Below are 16,949 nucleotides of genomic sequence, written 5' to 3'. Positions count from 1 at the left end.
TACTTGCTTGAAACTTCTGACATTTACATCGTTATCCTTTTGGGGGGGGGATTTTGTTGTCATTTTTGGAAATATTTTTTTCTGTCTCTAGCACCTCATTAACCTGATTAGGGATTCTCATACCTCTACTCTTGCTGCAAAACTGAATTCACAAATGCCGTGGTGCCTCACACAGGAGATGATTAGGGATTCTTTTTGAGTTTGCCTGCACTAAACTGCCTAATATAACTAAAAAGAAAGATAAAAATAGGATTTCAAGTCCTCAAAAATGAATAGGAAGAATATGAATGTCTGCAGTGGTGATCAGGGCCTTGGTTAGTTCCAGACAGCGTGTGTTTACCAGCATAATGGAAGTAGTTCAGTTTCTCTAGGATAGTTGTAGGTACAATGATACAAAAGTTGCCTCCCATCAGAGCAAATATTTCCATGTGGAAAAAGCAGAAAAAGAAATTAAGTGACAAGCTTAATACCAATACAACAGGGTCTGTACAAGGAAGTTTATCAGTTCATAAAAGAATAATACAAAAGGAAAAATCAGATTTTTTTTTTTTTTTTCTGTCAGAGCTATATAGCTATCAAACTGAAAGGCATAACAAAGTTAGGTCACATTTTAATTTCTTGAAACTCACAGACACTCTCCATTTTGGAGGTATAGTGGTTTCATCTTTAGTCCTCTGACTGTTAGAAGATACTTTCAGAATGATGTATCCCCACTGCTGTTTTCTGTGGTTCCAGTGTTTCCACTGCCATTGAAGGGAGCACCTGATTTCAAAAGCAGAAAAGCCAAAAGTAGAACGGTTCCCAATGTGGTTCACATGAGCACTCCCCAGACCTGCACCCGCAACCAGTGCAATAGGGCAAGTGCTGGTGTGACCAGTTGCACCTGCAACTGGTGCAACCTGGTGTGCAGTGTGGGAGCCAGTGAGCGTTACTGAAACTTGTGCTACCACAGAAACAACTGTCTGTGTAGCCTTACTTGCAATTGCTCAAGGACTCTTCCTGAGCTCAGTTAAAAACTGCGTAACTCTGGTGTTAGCTCGTTATCCCTCATTTTCCACGCCCCCAAGTACATGGAGAGCCAGCGGGGACAGGCTGAGCGCCAGGACTGAGTCACATGGAGCCACGCACCAAGACCCTCAGTAAAACCGTGCTCAGGTTTGCACTACAGACATCGAGATGGTCTCGGCGCAAGTGGTCTGAAATGCGCTACATCTCCAACTGTGCCCTTGCTAACTTGCAGTCAGCTCCCCTTTCCAGAAGCAAGCACATCGTTTCTCCAGTATGGCTGGCTCCCGTCCAGCCAGTAAGTGTCACACTGGCGGCGCTGCTGCACTTTCTGTTTGCTTACAGGAAAGGGCTTACAACCTCTCCTTGGTTTTGTTTCAGTGTCCTTCCGTTAGCCTTGAAGTGGACGTGGCAAGCTCCATCCTCGCTATGTGGTGCTGATGCCTGCTGGCTGAAATTCAGCACTCTTCCACCTCCAGCAGGTGAGTGCTTGTCTGTCATTCACATCCTTTATTCCCACTGCCCGGCACAGGGCTCTTCTGGCATGATTTGGGGGCTGCTTACTTTTGGTTTATTTACTCAAGAGGTGAGGGTAAAGATATTTTCCTTTTCCCTCTCACTTCTAAAACTGATTAGCTCAGAAAAAAAATTGATGTAAAGTGCATTGTTAGACTTCCTTACTATGGATTCAAGTACTCAAGATATGAAGTTTTTCATTCAGACTGTGCCATCCATGGCCTGGGGGTAATGAGGAGTTAAACATGGTGTTGCTGGCTCTCTGGCATGTTTTCCCTGGATGTACTATAGATTTCACACTTGGGTACCTTATCTCCAGCAGCACTGTTTGTGCCTGGATGGGCTTCTGTTCAGGCTCCTTTCTGTGACCAGTACCAGACACTGTGAGCTCCGCTCTATTCAACATCCCATTTTGTGCCACATTACTGACCTTTTATGATATTCTATTGTGACAATCTTTTGTCTAGTAAAAAATCCCATCACACGGAGCTATTTCATCTCCATAATCCAAATGTCTTTTGTATAGCTGGTGGTGTTCAGGCTGTTTCTTGTTAGCCTCAGTCTAAGAAAACTCTCTCAAGCTGCTGTGAAGTTGGGTCATTTTACATTTCTTGCTCAAACTTGTCAAATTTTGTATCAGTAATAGGTAGCACTTAAATCACATTTACTTCAAACTCTTCTTCCTGCAGCTTCTTGCTTTCAGTGTTTATCAGTACTCTTGAAAGCATGTACGATATAAGCAGCTCTTTACTGGGACAGTATTCCAGTTTAATGAGGATTTTTGCAATTTCATGATAATTTTCTGAAGTCTAGGTAGTGCTTTGCACAATCATTTCTGTAATATGGCTTCTGAAGTCTCACAGCCTGCATCTTCTCTGACCTATTTCTCTATAAACATATTTATGCAACGGCTCACAAACAAGAACGGTTGCTGGTGTCTATTTTCCAGGCTGAGAATTGCATTTTCATGTTACAGCGAGTGTTTCAGAAGAATGCAGAGCCATGCAGAAGGGCAGGATATGTTGTCTACAGGCTGGATTTGCATTTTTTTTGGCTCCGTACAAGTGGTAAGGGGCAACTGCCACTGCCTCCAGCGGGCTGTTTCACCTCCTAGCTAGAGATTTCTCCCAATTCCTACCTTACCCAGCACCCCTCTGCTTTCTGGATGATTTTTGGTGAGGCCTAGCCTTTTCAAGGTTTCAGACTTTCAAGGTGGCAGTGTTTGTTCAGTTTGACTCTGTATCAAGCTGCTGAATGTTGTAATTACAAAAAAGGAAACTGGCGTAGCTTTAATGAAAGTCTTTATGCTCAAACCTCCATAATCATTCCTGTAGTCTATTTTATTTGCTCCCCCTCAGTCACTGAGGCTCAGTTTAGTCCTGTTGTCTGTTCAGTTCAAGAGATTCCCTTTTGTTCCCTCTGGGTGACCATCGGAGCTTGCTGGAGGAAGGGCTTCTGCAGAAGCACGACCTGAAAGCTATGAGTCGTCCAGGGCTAACTTAGCTGTTAATTACACAGACTTGGTGACTGGAATTGCTGTGAGAAGCAGAGCTATGCAGGCTCGGCCCCTGCCTTTGTACAGGACGGTGAGCAGGCCGAGCACCCTCAGTGGGCACTCTGCTTACGAACGCCCTTGGGAGGGCAGGAGGGAGGAGTGCATGGGGACCGGCCAGGTTCGGGGTGGGATCTCGCATGCTGCCTGGATTGCAGATTGCTCAAGGTGGGAGAAAATCAGAAGCTCCCCCTAGGTTTCCCCAGTATTCCCAACAGCCCTTGTGCAGCCCAGCCCACGTTGCAAAGGGCACTTGAGTCCCTCCGATGACTACCCATCTCCCTGAGCCCGCTCCCGTGCGGCCGTTTTGCTGGTGTAACCCATAAACAGCTCACAAGCCATGCTTCTGGAGGCACCAGGTTCCAGACCACGGTGCCTATCATAAATACATGATAATTAGAAGCTGATACTGCAGCTAATACCCGTTAATTCATGAGGGAACTAAAAAAGCTAATGTTAATACATATTAACTGTCACCTTCATACCTCACATTCCCTTGACAGGATCTTAATTGGCTGCACCTGTAACTCCTGCAGTGCCACGTTCGACTTGGATGTCGTGTGTGATTTGGAGGAGTAAGGTCTATACAGACAGCAGCAAACATGGTTTGTTTGCAGAATGCGTTGAGATACAACAGACAGACAGACACTAAGAAATGTGTGAGATTTCAGATAGCAGGTAGTAAGATGGTTCGGTGCTTCTCAGAAGGTGCTTTTAAAGACTGCTTAATGCAATTTCAGAGCACAGATCTGGGGAGATATCTTTTCACACGGTAAATTGATTTGCTTATCAAATTATATCAAACTGTACATTTAACACCTCTTACTTTTCTCTGCTTAATTGACTTGAACCATAAATTTATTTTGCTTCTGCACAAGAATTACAAAATATCTGTACTGTACAAGACTAGAAATAAACATTTTAAATCCAAGCGATGTTAAAAAAAGGTTCGCAAATAGCCTAATGCGGATGATGGTAAGTCAAGCCAGCTGCTTTAGTCATAAGAACAAAATTGTTCCCCCCTCCGTGAGTTCAATGACAGTGAAAATAAAGCTTTCATTAGAAGAAAACTTGTAGTTCTCACTACATTAGGCACATTCAGAGTAAATTGCATTTGCACAGCTACTTTATGTTGGCACAAACCAGTGTGAAACCTGTCTGTCGTATTAATAATCAAAGAAAACGCAGATATGTTCAGAGCAATTCAAACTTGAAAGTTTCTTGCAGCAGCAAAGCTTCTATGAGTCATCCAGATGTTCCAGAATGAATTATTCAGAAAAGGATTTTCAAGTTAATTCTGTGAAATTAGTTTTTCATATTTTGTATGAAACAAAAAAGGTGTTGAGCTTGTGAAGGCAAAAAGAAACCGTCCAAACTTTCTATTCTTGGTACGTATAGGAAATTAAGTCTGTCTCTTCAATCCAAAGCTTACAGAAGGGTAGGATAATATTATGGGTTATTAATATGCCTCCAGCATGCTAAAAGCTACAACAAAGATTTTAAAATGTTGGTGATCCCAGAGAAATGCAACACAACCCCCATGAGCGGGATGCCCAGTAAAAGGTAACTTGGTCCTTCAAGAACACCAGTTACAGTACTTGTAAAGGAACCTAATCCATCTATGCCACCCACGTAGATTTAAGGGCAGAGACTTAGTTTGATGACAAGACTTTTTTTCATCCATATTTTGAAGGCATTTGATATGCATACTCAAACACAGAGTGGGATTGTGGATTAAAAGTCCACAGTGATCAATGGATTAACTTGAGATATAAAGTAAGCATTTGGCTTTCACTAGGCTGATTTGCCTTGAAATGGGGTAGACTATTCCAGAGTCTTGCATCCCTGATAAATTTCCTGCTCCTTCAAAGTTCTGGATTCATGTCCTTGATGCAGAAAATGCTTTCTTTTTCTCTTTTTCTTTTTTTTTTTTTCTCCCAAGGAAAATTGCAGGCATTACCTGATGTAAAATATGTAGAAAATGATGTATGGTTGCAATTTTAAGATGTTTAATTGTTCCCACCACACGTTTTACAATAAATCCAGCATTAGAACTCACTAAGAACAAATTGCTGACTATTAATATGTCAACTAAACAAATGATTGGAAGAAAATACAGTAATTTGAAAAAAAAAAAAAGCTAGGGTTAATAGATTCCCCTTCAATTAACAGAGGAAAACCTGAAAATATAGAGCATAAGAAAACAAGAGAAAAGAGTACCGCTACTTCAGAAGAAATTTTGAAGGGGATTTTTTTGATATTGTGGGTCAGGTTTGTGGACAATCAGATAAAGCAGAAAAGAGGCCTGCTCTGTGGAAGCCCAGGGTCCTGTGATAGCCCTGCAACAAGATTAATAAGCAGCTTTCCCGTTCGTACAGGCACCAGGATGTCATAAAATAATGGGAAAGTGGTGGAGAGGTTTCCAGGACAAGCAGAGCAGTGCTTGGTCATGGTGCATAACAGGAGAACAGCCAGTTCTGTAGATGTGATGGACTGAAACACTGAAAGCTCATGAGTTTCTGTTTTACAAGAGACAAAAGAGTTTCACGCAATTTGTAGTCCCAGTATATAGTATTTGTATAATTAAAGCAGAGGGCATATTATCACCTCTGTGATTTCTTTTCTGGCATTTGTATGTACAGTACAAACTTTCTGAGCTTGTCTGCAAAGCTCCCACCCAATCAACATTTATACACTCATTGCAGCCCTAATTCTGCTCACTTCCCAAAATCAAGTTGGCTTTTACTCAAACCTAAATCCTCATTCTTTTCTTTTGGCTTCCTTTAGTCTTTGACTGACCTTGGTGTAGGGACATCTTGGGGCCAAGAACCTGCACTGTAATGGCACGCCACATGGACTTTGCTACGGAAGCAGTAACAACGGCAGAGAGCATTTCCCATGAAAATCAAGAATAGGAGGAGCACCCCAATAACTCAGGGAGAAAACTAGAAAAGGAGGGCTAGTTAGCCCAAAGCCTGCATCCTTAGAAGACTCCCTTTGCCTCCACAGAATATAAAGCTTCCAAGGTCGGAGTCTTAGGGTTTTCTAAGCTGGATCCTGTCACGGACGAGGACAAGTGGGAACCGTGCTGAACCTGGTGGAGGTTCTACCAACTTAGAGGGGGTCTGCTCCTGAAAATCAAATTGATTTGAAAATTTATGTGTCTTTCAAAGGTGATTATGTCTTAATAAAAGCTGTTTATCTGAGAGCAAAAGGATTAAATAAATATCCAACTGCATCAGCACCTACCCATTCCTGCCTCTGTTTCACCACATAGTGCTGTGCTCCTTGTGTGTTTTGAATTAACAACACAGTCAGTTTAGGCTTTATTCTGTGGCCAGTGCAAGTCGCTACTGTTTGATGTATTTAAATTTGAGTTATGCTGATTTGCACCTGCTGGCCCCAAGGACATGGTACGGCAGAGTTCTGGTCCAGCAACTAGCTGAGATCGGTTGCAAGGCAAAGAGTCCTTCTTCAAAATGCCATCAGTGTTACTTCTCCCATTGCCTTATCTTTCAGTTCCATGATAAAACTTTAAGACAGTCTCTAAGACTGATTCAGTGGAAACGGCGGTTAGACAGCTCTGAGGATAGCTATACTTTTATTCACTGGAAGGCCATGATCTTTCATATGGTATCTTGACAACAGACCAGGCATATGATGCTGACTCATGACTAGGATTTGCTGCTGGTCTTACTTCCCTACAAACTGCAGGTGCACAGCATAAAATGACAAATGGAAGAAACATGAAAGGAAAGACATTTTCGCCCCCTCACAAGCAGAGAGGGAATCTTAATTCCCTAGGCCAGGTCCCTTCCCACACAATCCCTTCAGATCAATAGCAAAACAGGAATAGGATGATACATATTTTGCTAATTGCTAAAATGTTAGGAAGGAGAAAATCTGTTCTTCTTCCTGATTCTGTCTTCTGAGATGTGCCATGGTATCAAAACATTAATAGCTGATTATGGTATTATTATACTATCCCTTTAAAAAATAACCCGTTAGAAATCAATAACTAAAATGAATACAGCTATAGAAAGACCGATGTAAATGCCCAGTACTTGCTTTCCCAACAAATGGGCATATATCACTTAATTATTACCCTAAACATTGACAACTTATTGATTATGTGGTCTCTGTAACACTGCTTTAATATTGTCTAAAGTCTAGTGTCCAGAGTCTAGCATCTAAACCTCTTAGACATTTCTGGCAGTGTCAACGCAGCTCTTTGTCAGCATTCCCTGAATAAATATCCCCTTCTTTGTCTGTTATCTGTAACAAAACATCGTGTCAAAGCTATAAAAAAATATTATCTATTTCTTCCATGGCAGAAGACACTGCTACACTTTCTCTTACTGAAGGGTATCGGGAGCCTTTTGATTAACGTCAGAGAAAGCAAGGTCAGACCCAGGATCTCACAGTATACATTCTTTGGCTTGCTAAGTTATAGTTACCTTGCATTGTTTAGGTATGTACGGACCATATTCGTTAGTCATTTTCATTCATGACAAGGATGAATTCATTAGTTTCTGATCCTGATTTAGATTCATAACTGTTACTTATAATTAATTGCTAATGAAGGCTATTAGTGCCTAGCTGGCATTTCTTCCTTCTCTGCTAAATGCTAACAAGTTCTAGCACAGTAAAAAGGGACTTGTCTTAGACAGGAATTGACTCATTTTAACGAATAAGCATAAACGGTGCTATTAGCCTTCCAGAGCATGAGATCTTTTCTACTACAAGCACTGAGCACTGCCTCACAGAAAGTAAAATCCAGGCTACAGAGAAAGCTTTTTTTGTTTTTCACAGCTGTTTGCAAATACAGTCTCATTCATCCTTCCCCTTAATCTTCCTCCCATACATACGTACGTGAGCCACACAGAAGTATCTCTAGGTGGGTTTGTGCAGCGGTAGGGACAGGCAGTGAAATATCAAGCTAAACTCTGGTCTCTGCTGCTTTAAAGACAACATCTTCCACTGATGTCAGAGGAGCTATTCCAGATTTAAGCTTTTGTAGCCAACTACTGAAGTCTAGCTTTCCCCACCTCCCTCATGCAGCAGGCTGACTGCAAAGAGCAGTTGTAGATAGGCACCGTGGGCCCGAAAGCAATGCCGCATGCAGGCAAAAGGGAACCTTGTGCCTCATGTCAACCTTTCGGAAACCAATTCTTCCCCCGTATAATTTATTTGTTGAACAGATGAGACGGAAAGCAAATGGCATAAATGAATGCATGTCAGCTTGGGCATGGTAATTCCATTTTTCTTTCACCTTTACATTTACCTTGCCAACCTCAACAGGAGAAACAGAGAGGCATTTTTGCCATTATCCCTGAAACATAATGTCCTCTCCTTCCAGCCCTATAACAAGAATTTATGTCTAGACCTTTTCAGGTAGCTGCTTCATGGGACCTGCTTTTGCCTTGATTTTGGAAGACTAGTGAGCGCACAGAGTTGTGATCAGACAGACGCATGAAAAAAAAAGAAGCAATGAGCAGGTACCTGTTCTCTCAATTGCCTGAGTACAAGATGGAAACTAGTCACACGAAGGGGAGCTTCTGGATCCTGCAGCAATGCTCACCATGTCCTCTTTGCCTCGTTAATAGTCCTCAGCAGGATGATGCAGGAAGAAAGAAAGCCAAGATACCATTTTTTTTTTCCCCAGAAAACAGGGCTCCTTCTGGAGATTTTTCCACCTTTTTTTTTTTTTTTTGTGGGACCTCTTTCAAAAGGAGTTCAAGAAGAAGCACACACTAAGGAGTCCAGTGGGGGACTGGGAACAGAATAGGCACAGAAGGTTGAAAAGCCAGTATAGTGTGAGGGAGCCTTGGGCAGATGCTGCGAATTAGACATCTTACAGTTTTGGTTTGTAGAGAAGCACTTATTAGCCATTCATGTATTTCACAATTTAAAGAATAATCAGAAGAATCTATTCATTTCAATACTTTATAAAAAATCCTTTCAAATGAGGCTACCAAGGGCTTTATGTAATAAATGTTATATGCTGGTTAGCATCAGATACAGACTAATGCTTTAAACAGATATATCAACATGCTTAAAAACATTCAGGGAAATATTAAAGCAAAAAAATGACTACAGCAAATCTGAAGCATGTTAAGACAATGGTAAATGACCTGCAAATTGTAGTTTCCGAAACCAGTGGGAAATCACAATGTTTATTTATTACAGCATATATGTACTTGACATTTCCATTTTTATATTACATCTTCCTAGCTTGTCTAATAATAAGTGCCCTCGTGGGCTCAGATCTTTCATTTCTGCTTAGCTCAAGTGTATACAGAACCTCAACAGACCTAGTCCCAATGTATGGTATTTCTTCATGCCTTTCTCAAACTTGTTATTCCTAAAAGCTCACTGATACAGCCACTAGTAATAGCCAGACTCCAAGGGTGGTGTGTAACTGCTGTTACCCACTCTTTCTCCCTCAGTATCCCCAGACTTTGTTCTGTTTGCCACCATGCCTGGACTGTTCTGTTTCAAGGTCATCAACTCAACAATTAATTAAAAGGTTAAAATGGAAAGATAAAGGGAAAACGGAAAGGAGAGGGAAAAAGAAGATCCAAGACTGAGTGACGGGGTGTGTATTCCCAGTAAATGTAAAAGACACTTGCTGCAGATAGTACACTCTGCTGATGGATATCAGTGATGTGCAGCTGAATACTATTATCTGTAACCGACAGTTCATCTTGGATGTATGGACAGATAGTGAAGATCATTAGGTTGAGAGAAGGTCTGGAGCCTTCACCTGGAGCCTGACATGAAGTCTATTTTTTTTCAGTTTTCCAAGGGGACATGTTATATGAAAGCTGTTTTGACTGTCAGTGAATAAATAAGACTCACACAGGGAGAGCAAACTGTGCAAACCATAGAAAAGAACTGCATGTCCAATATTCACTGCTCAGTGCTCTGCTTTGCCATGTCTTTTTCCATCATTAGCTGTGGAAGGTCAGATGACGGGGCAGGAAGTCCTAAATTGTGGCTGGTATTTATGTGATCTATAAATCACATTCTCCATGAGTGCTGGAAGATCTGGGGTTAGACCTTTACTAGCAATGTCACCATGAATCAAAATTCAGTGGAAGTCACTGGAAAAGTTTACACTGTTTTCAACAAACTTTGGATGAAACGCTATATGCAGGCAGTGGGCTTTGCCCACAATTTTACAAAGCCTCAGCACTGGGCAGTTTAGCCCTCTAGGGTATTTCAGTATTTAAAAGTACTGCTAAAACAACAGATTTCCCTCCTTGTCTGTTGCATTCTTATCATGGGTTAATAACACACATTCATTGTCAAAAGAAAAATAACAAAATTGTGTTTTGGCAACAGCAAGAGTGACAAAACATAAATAAGAGAAGCAGAAAATAATCAGACCAATGAATATTTCTTCATAGCAATTTTGTATGAAGAAACATCAGTACTGCTGAGGATTCATGGATTATAATTAAACATAGCATTAATATTCAGTACAGTTTAAAAAATGAATGCATTCAGGAGCTGGAATGCCAAGAAAAAACACCAAATCTCATGATACATGTGACGATTCTGCTCTATTTCAAATATATAAAGTAAAAATGAAGGCAACTTATTCATGGAATGCACTCCATTCACCCATGAACCAAAATTGCCTCTAGTTTTACAAATATCTAGTTAACTATACCATTAATTGATTCAATGTGATCCATGATTAAAGGCCATGCTTGTAAATGTGGTTTCTAGTTAACATTCTTCCCAGCTGTTGCCTTGACAGTTTCTACTTTTTAAATGATTAAAATCTAAATTACTGAAGTTTTTTCTGATTTTAATTATTATCAGTATTTGTATTTATTCTCTATGCTTTTTCTTTTTTTTTTTTTTTAAATATTTGAAGTCAGTTCTAAAGGTAATTTCCCCCTGAAAAATTCAATGCCAAAGCCAGGTGAAATTGGACTTCTTTTACAGGAGAGGTACTCTCATTCCATGCTCTAATTTGCAGTAGCTTATAACTTTATATCTCATCTAAGTTACCTTTGTGTTGACAGTTTTAATACTTGTGGGTTTTGCTCATAGGTAATTTGAGGACATAAGTTTGAAGGAAATCTGCTTAGCCAGTTCAGTTATCCACATATGATTGTAACATTTTTTTGCTAGTGCACACACACACATTGAACACACCTGTACACATCTATACACTCTGATGGATGCAGACATGTCCAGATACAAATATACACCTCCTCTCAGTGAAACAATTTCTGCTGAAATATTCAAACCTGTCATTATGGATGAAATCTCCAGATAGGCTAAATGATGGCAGTTAACTGCTGTTAATGGAGCTATTTTGATGCTCTCTTACTGAGACATAGCCCTGTGTTTTCTTCAGTAAAGGAACATGCACCTTCGTGGGGTTGGAGAAAAAACAGAACTTAGGAAGATGTGAAAGTAGCATGTTGCAAATGTTCTGGTCAGTGTTTTTCAGCAGAGACCTAAATACGCCCCCTCAAATTTTGTTCTGTTTTCCATACTCTGGAAAGGAATACAGCAGACCCAAAATCTGCTTTCAGAGAGAGAGAATTTATGAAGCTCCTGAACAGTTACAGCAGTGAATGTGGTCTATGACCATGTTGCTCAACCAGCAGCTCATAACCCACCAGTTTGCTGTATGAGAACTGAAGGTGATCTGCCAGATAGTGACATTTAATCACAAATAAATATATGACACACTCATAGATTTCTTTGCTCTCAAAGAAGGAAATGTACAGAATCGGGGACAAAAGTGTAACTCGCTTTCTGTTCGTAAATACAAACATTGTGGCTGCACCTCACAAGATGGTTCATAGCATTTTTTCCAAAACGTTAATTAATCTTTGGATTATTTTTTGGGGGCGACAAAGTTGGATGGTCCTTTGCTAATGATAGACTAAGGTACATGCCTTAACCAGTCTCAGTATTACTGGAACAGATCAGAACTCTTCGTCTGATGACTTTGAAGAGAATCAGGGGGACAGAGGAGGAATGAGATGAGGAATTTGCAGTCACTTTCCCAAAACTGTTCCGCAGCATGCTACTTTTTAACGTATAGACTTCAAAAGTTGAAATTGTTGTGTGATTAAAGGGCTCCACCCTTGACTGTTGTGGGAGGCTTGACCGCTTTCAAAGAATGTTCCTCTATGGCTGTCTTTTTCCCCCAAAGAACCTAGGGAGCCCAGAAAATGAATTTGCCATGGCTCATAAGAACAACTGCTTACTGAAACAGAACAGATGTCTCAGGTATGGTGGGAAAATGTAACAATATCTCTCCTGTTTTCCAGTCACAGCAGAAGTGGAACTGGTAAATCTAAGACAAAACATTACATAAAATATTTTTTAAAGACTGAATACAGGCTTCTTTTCGGGGGACAGAGGCACTGGAAAAGATTTGGTGGGCAATCAGGTGAATGTGAGACCTCAGAATAATTCAGTAAGCAAAGGTGATTTAGAGTGAAGACTGTGTAAACTGGGGAATGTGAAGTGGAAGAAGAGAGGCTTTATTACTACCGTTTTGGACTCTAGTGGGGAAATGGCTGTGGTATGGGTGGTTGTAATACTTGCAGTTCAAAGACAAAAACAGTAGTAGTTTGAGAAGAGAGCAAGCATGATTAAACGATTGTAAATTGTCCCATAGAGTTAAATATGAGAGGAGCAAAATCTATTTCATTTCTCAAAAAATAAGCTTAAAGGAGGCTTGATTGCCATCTAGCAGAAGGTTGAGTAACAGGAGCCAACAGCTGGAAGCCAAGTTCAACAAACTCAAAACTCAAGCAGGGTGCACATTTCAAATTGTGATGACGAGTAGTCTTTGGGACAACTGAAAAATTATTGAAAAAGATTTTAAAATCAAGACAGATTTTTTTCCTTTAGTTTTTCTTTCTTAGAAAATAGGTTCAGGCTAAACCAGAAAAGGGTTCTGACAAACTCTTTGACCTATGTTCAAGATCGAGCTTAATGGTTGCAACTGTCTGACAAACTAATACTCTCTTCTGCCCCATCAATCCTCCTGCCTAACATGTTGGTTATAAACTGAACCTGTGGCAGGTATCTTGCTTCTGTAGAGTCCTCAACATATCTCTGATGTTGCTAGGACCCTTCTGGGAAAGTCTCTTCCTCGCTCAGCTACATTCTCCAGTTCTCCTTATTTCAAAATGTCTTTACTCCTGCTCTGAGCTCGAAATCCCCTGTGTCTGGTGCTTGGTTCTGTGCAGGTACTTGTGTGGCGTTATGCATGCACCACCTGCCTGGATGCTCTCCCAACCCTAGGAAGTAGTCTTATTCCAGCAGGTCACCTTCAGTTCTCTGACTCCACTGGAGCAGCTTTCTGTTTCAGCATGGTCACGGTGCAATAGGGGTTGATGCAAAAATGAAACCACTGCATTCACCTCTATTTGAAAACTATTTTTAAATAGACATCAAAGAAATATGCCACCACAGAAGTATAGGTACACCTTGCTAAACACAAGCAGGGGAATCCTTAAGGCAAGGAACAACTCTAAACAACGTTGGTGTGGATGAATATAGAATATATGAGACCCACTGCTGTGTTTTCAAAGTAGATCCATCGCTAAGGTGCTGAATGCCCCCTGCTTCAAATGAAAAAGGGAAATACTGCACAGGGTATGTTCTCCAGCCTCTCAGAGTGAGACGCAGGACTCAATATTTAAACACATTGGGCAGATTCCTCCCTTCTGTAGCTTCAGGCACTCACACATCCTAAATATTCCATAAAGTCAGGAGAGAGAAAGGAAAGATGATCTTGTTGAGTGTAAGTACCTTAGAATCCAAAGTGTCTATGCTCTCAACTGTGGGTCTTATATGCCTTAAATGAGGAAAGAAGAAAAGAATTTGAGTCTTAGCACTGTACAATAACATTTATTTAAGAGGATACAAAGTATTACTGGAATCTGATCACAGACCTATTTATTACTGTTCCTTATTGCTATTCTTTTCACTTTCTTCCTTTGTCCTTCTTTTTTTCAGCCTCTCCCTTTACTTACACTAGCTACTTACTTGGTCCACATTTGCCTCCTGTGCCATATAAGAAAATATCTTTCACTGTAAAAACATGTACCAGTAATATATTTGCATGTTCTGTCCTAATCCCACACCCTTACCTGCACTGCTTGCCATCTGGGCAGGGATGAACTTCCACATCAGTGTCTACCTATGGCCAAATACTTGGTTTGATATCAGCCATTGAATACACAGGAAAAAAGTGTGACAAAGGTATCTGTCACTGCTACATATTCACTTTGGACTGCCTCATCACTGGACTTTCATCACTGGGCAGTTGGGGAAACCCAACTGCGAACACAAGCAAAAGAAAAGGCAATGTAGAAACTGAGTGATGTTTCTACACACCCTCTTTGAGTCATAATGTTGCATTAACAGAGACTTTGCACTTAAAGATCATTAATCATAGGCTGATCTCCATACAAATTAGTATGGTGATACTATATGGTAATATAGTAAGGCTGAACCTGACCTGTCACTGAATTCTTTTTGCGCTATACTGTATAAACCAACCCTGAAAACACATACAGAATACTTGAGCTCCTCTATGATTTTTTAAGAAAATCTACACTGATAGCATCTCTACATACATTTGGCAGTCCTGCAGTCTTTCTGCTTGGATCAGTTATGCTCTGGTTTAAAAAATAAAAAAGGCTACTGCTTTGGAAAATTGCAGAGGTTTAGATAATGCCAGGGCAGCATTGTTATAGGGGTTTCTGTCAGATGGGATGCAGCGGGTGCCTTCTCCTCTACCACCACCAACTTAACAGGAGGATCTTCAGTAAGGTTGCTGTGCTATAAACCTGAAAAGTAAGGCAAGGACATTTGTCAGAACTGGTTGACAGCAGCAGTGGGAGGAATAAATCATCATCAGTTGAATGCTGTATATATGTGATAATGGGTATGTCATAAAATTGCTGTATATATTATTACAATGGAGCTGAAAACCTGATTGTGTGGCTTTAATACATACCCTTATGCTCTGAAAAGAACAAGACTGCTCCATGATTAAATTTTGCTTGAAGGAGTAAATTTTACAAAAGTTGACTTAACGTCTGGAAGGTAGATGAATATACAGTTAGTCTGGAAGCTTTTTTTCTGGTGTTTCAGCTGGGAATCTAATTCTGAATCTCTGGAGAGGTGTTGTCTGTGGCTGTCTCACACTTTTCTATTGTCAGATCAATCGCAAGAATTTCATTAATATTTATTCTGAGTCATGGGGATGAGCTCAGAGTCAGGCCTTGAGGCTTCACTGGTCTTCCACACATCTCTTCTTGATGGATTTCTGTTAATTTTTTCCCAGCTTTTCTGTTGCAAGACCTGTTTGTTCTTTCCAAAATCATATCTTCAGGAAGGAGATTTGAGCCCTTTTCTCCTGGAATAGTTTCTATGGCCACATCTGCATGAGCAAACTAAAAAGGATTGAAGCATAGGCCAAAGTACTGTCACTTGACTGTCTGTAGTGTTGAATGGCTGGTAAAGCTGTAGGAGTAGTTTTGGCCTGGGTCAGAAAGTATGGTTTGAAACCAAAACCTGTTTGTTTACATACAGTTGCTCAGTTATGGAGGGCAAGAGCAGTTAGTGGTATGCCCCTGAGCTGTGCTACATCATCTAGTCTCAGCGTCCAAAACCCTTTCGTCACATTTGTCAACCCATTTTATTCATTTGTACAGGTGGAGCCCAGTGGTATGCCCCTGCGGAGAAAGACTTAGGGGTACTGGTGGATGAAAAATTGGAAATGAGCCAGCAATGGCACTTGCAGCACAGAAAGCCAACCGTATCCTGGGCTGCATCAAAAGAAGCATGGCCAGCAGGTCAAGGGAGGTGATTCTGCCCCTCTAGTCTACTCTGGTGAGACCCCACCTGGACTACTGCGTCCAGTTCTGGGGCCCTCAGCACAGGAAAGACATGGACCTGCTCAAGCAGTTCCAGAGGAGGGCCACGAAGATGATCAGAGGACTGGACCACCTCTCCTATGAAGACAGGCTGTGACAGCTGGAGTTGTTCAGCCTGGAGAAGAGAAGGCTCCGGGGAGACCTTATTGCAACCTTTCAGTGCTTAAGGGGGACCTACAGAAAAGATGAGGAGGGACTTTATCAGCGAGTATAGTGATAGGATGAGGGGTAATGGGTTTAAACTGAAAGAGGGTAGTTTTAGATTATATATAAGGAAGAAATTCTTTATGATGAGGGTACTGAGGCACTGGAACAGGCTGCCCATGGAAGTTGTGGATCCTCCATCCCTGGAGGTGTTCAAGGCCAGGCTGAATGGGTCTTTGAGTAACCTGGTCTAGTGGAAGGTGTCCCTGCCCATGGCAGGGCGGTTGAAACTAGATGATGTTTAAGGTCCCTTCCAACTTAAACCATTCTATGATTCTATGTTTCTGTGATTCTATGATTCTATGATTCTATGATAACATTAAAACTCACATGAAAAAGACAATGGCATTGGTGGCAGTTTAAAGACAGCATTTTAGAAAACACAATGACCAGCACAGTGTATATAAATATGTATTTATGGGTTTTTATACTGCATATTTATTTTGTATGTATTGTGTATTATGTGTTTAGATTTCCTTTCTAATACCATTCTTCCATTCATGCTTTTGATTACATTTAAAGTTTTTGTCAAATATGGAACTGAAACAAAATGTCTCAAAGTATTTAAGTCTAATAAAAAACTTCTGAACTCGACCAAATTGAAATGTTTTGGCTCCACAAGAGTGCTTTCAGACTACTTTCATTTTCAAGAAGTCACATTTTTAGTATCTTATTCTTATTAAAAATTGCTTTTTCCTCCTTTAAATGTCAGCATTTCCAAAGAAACAGCAATTTCA

This window comes from Charadrius vociferus, unplaced genomic scaffold (assembly GCF_000708025.1).
Source record: "Charadrius vociferus isolate BGI_N301 unplaced genomic scaffold, ASM70802v2 scaffold92, whole genome shotgun sequence".
In the NCBI taxonomy this organism is placed as follows: Eukaryota; Metazoa; Chordata; class Aves; order Charadriiformes; family Charadriidae; genus Charadrius; species Charadrius vociferus.
Note: the sequence above shows the minus strand (reverse complement) of the source record.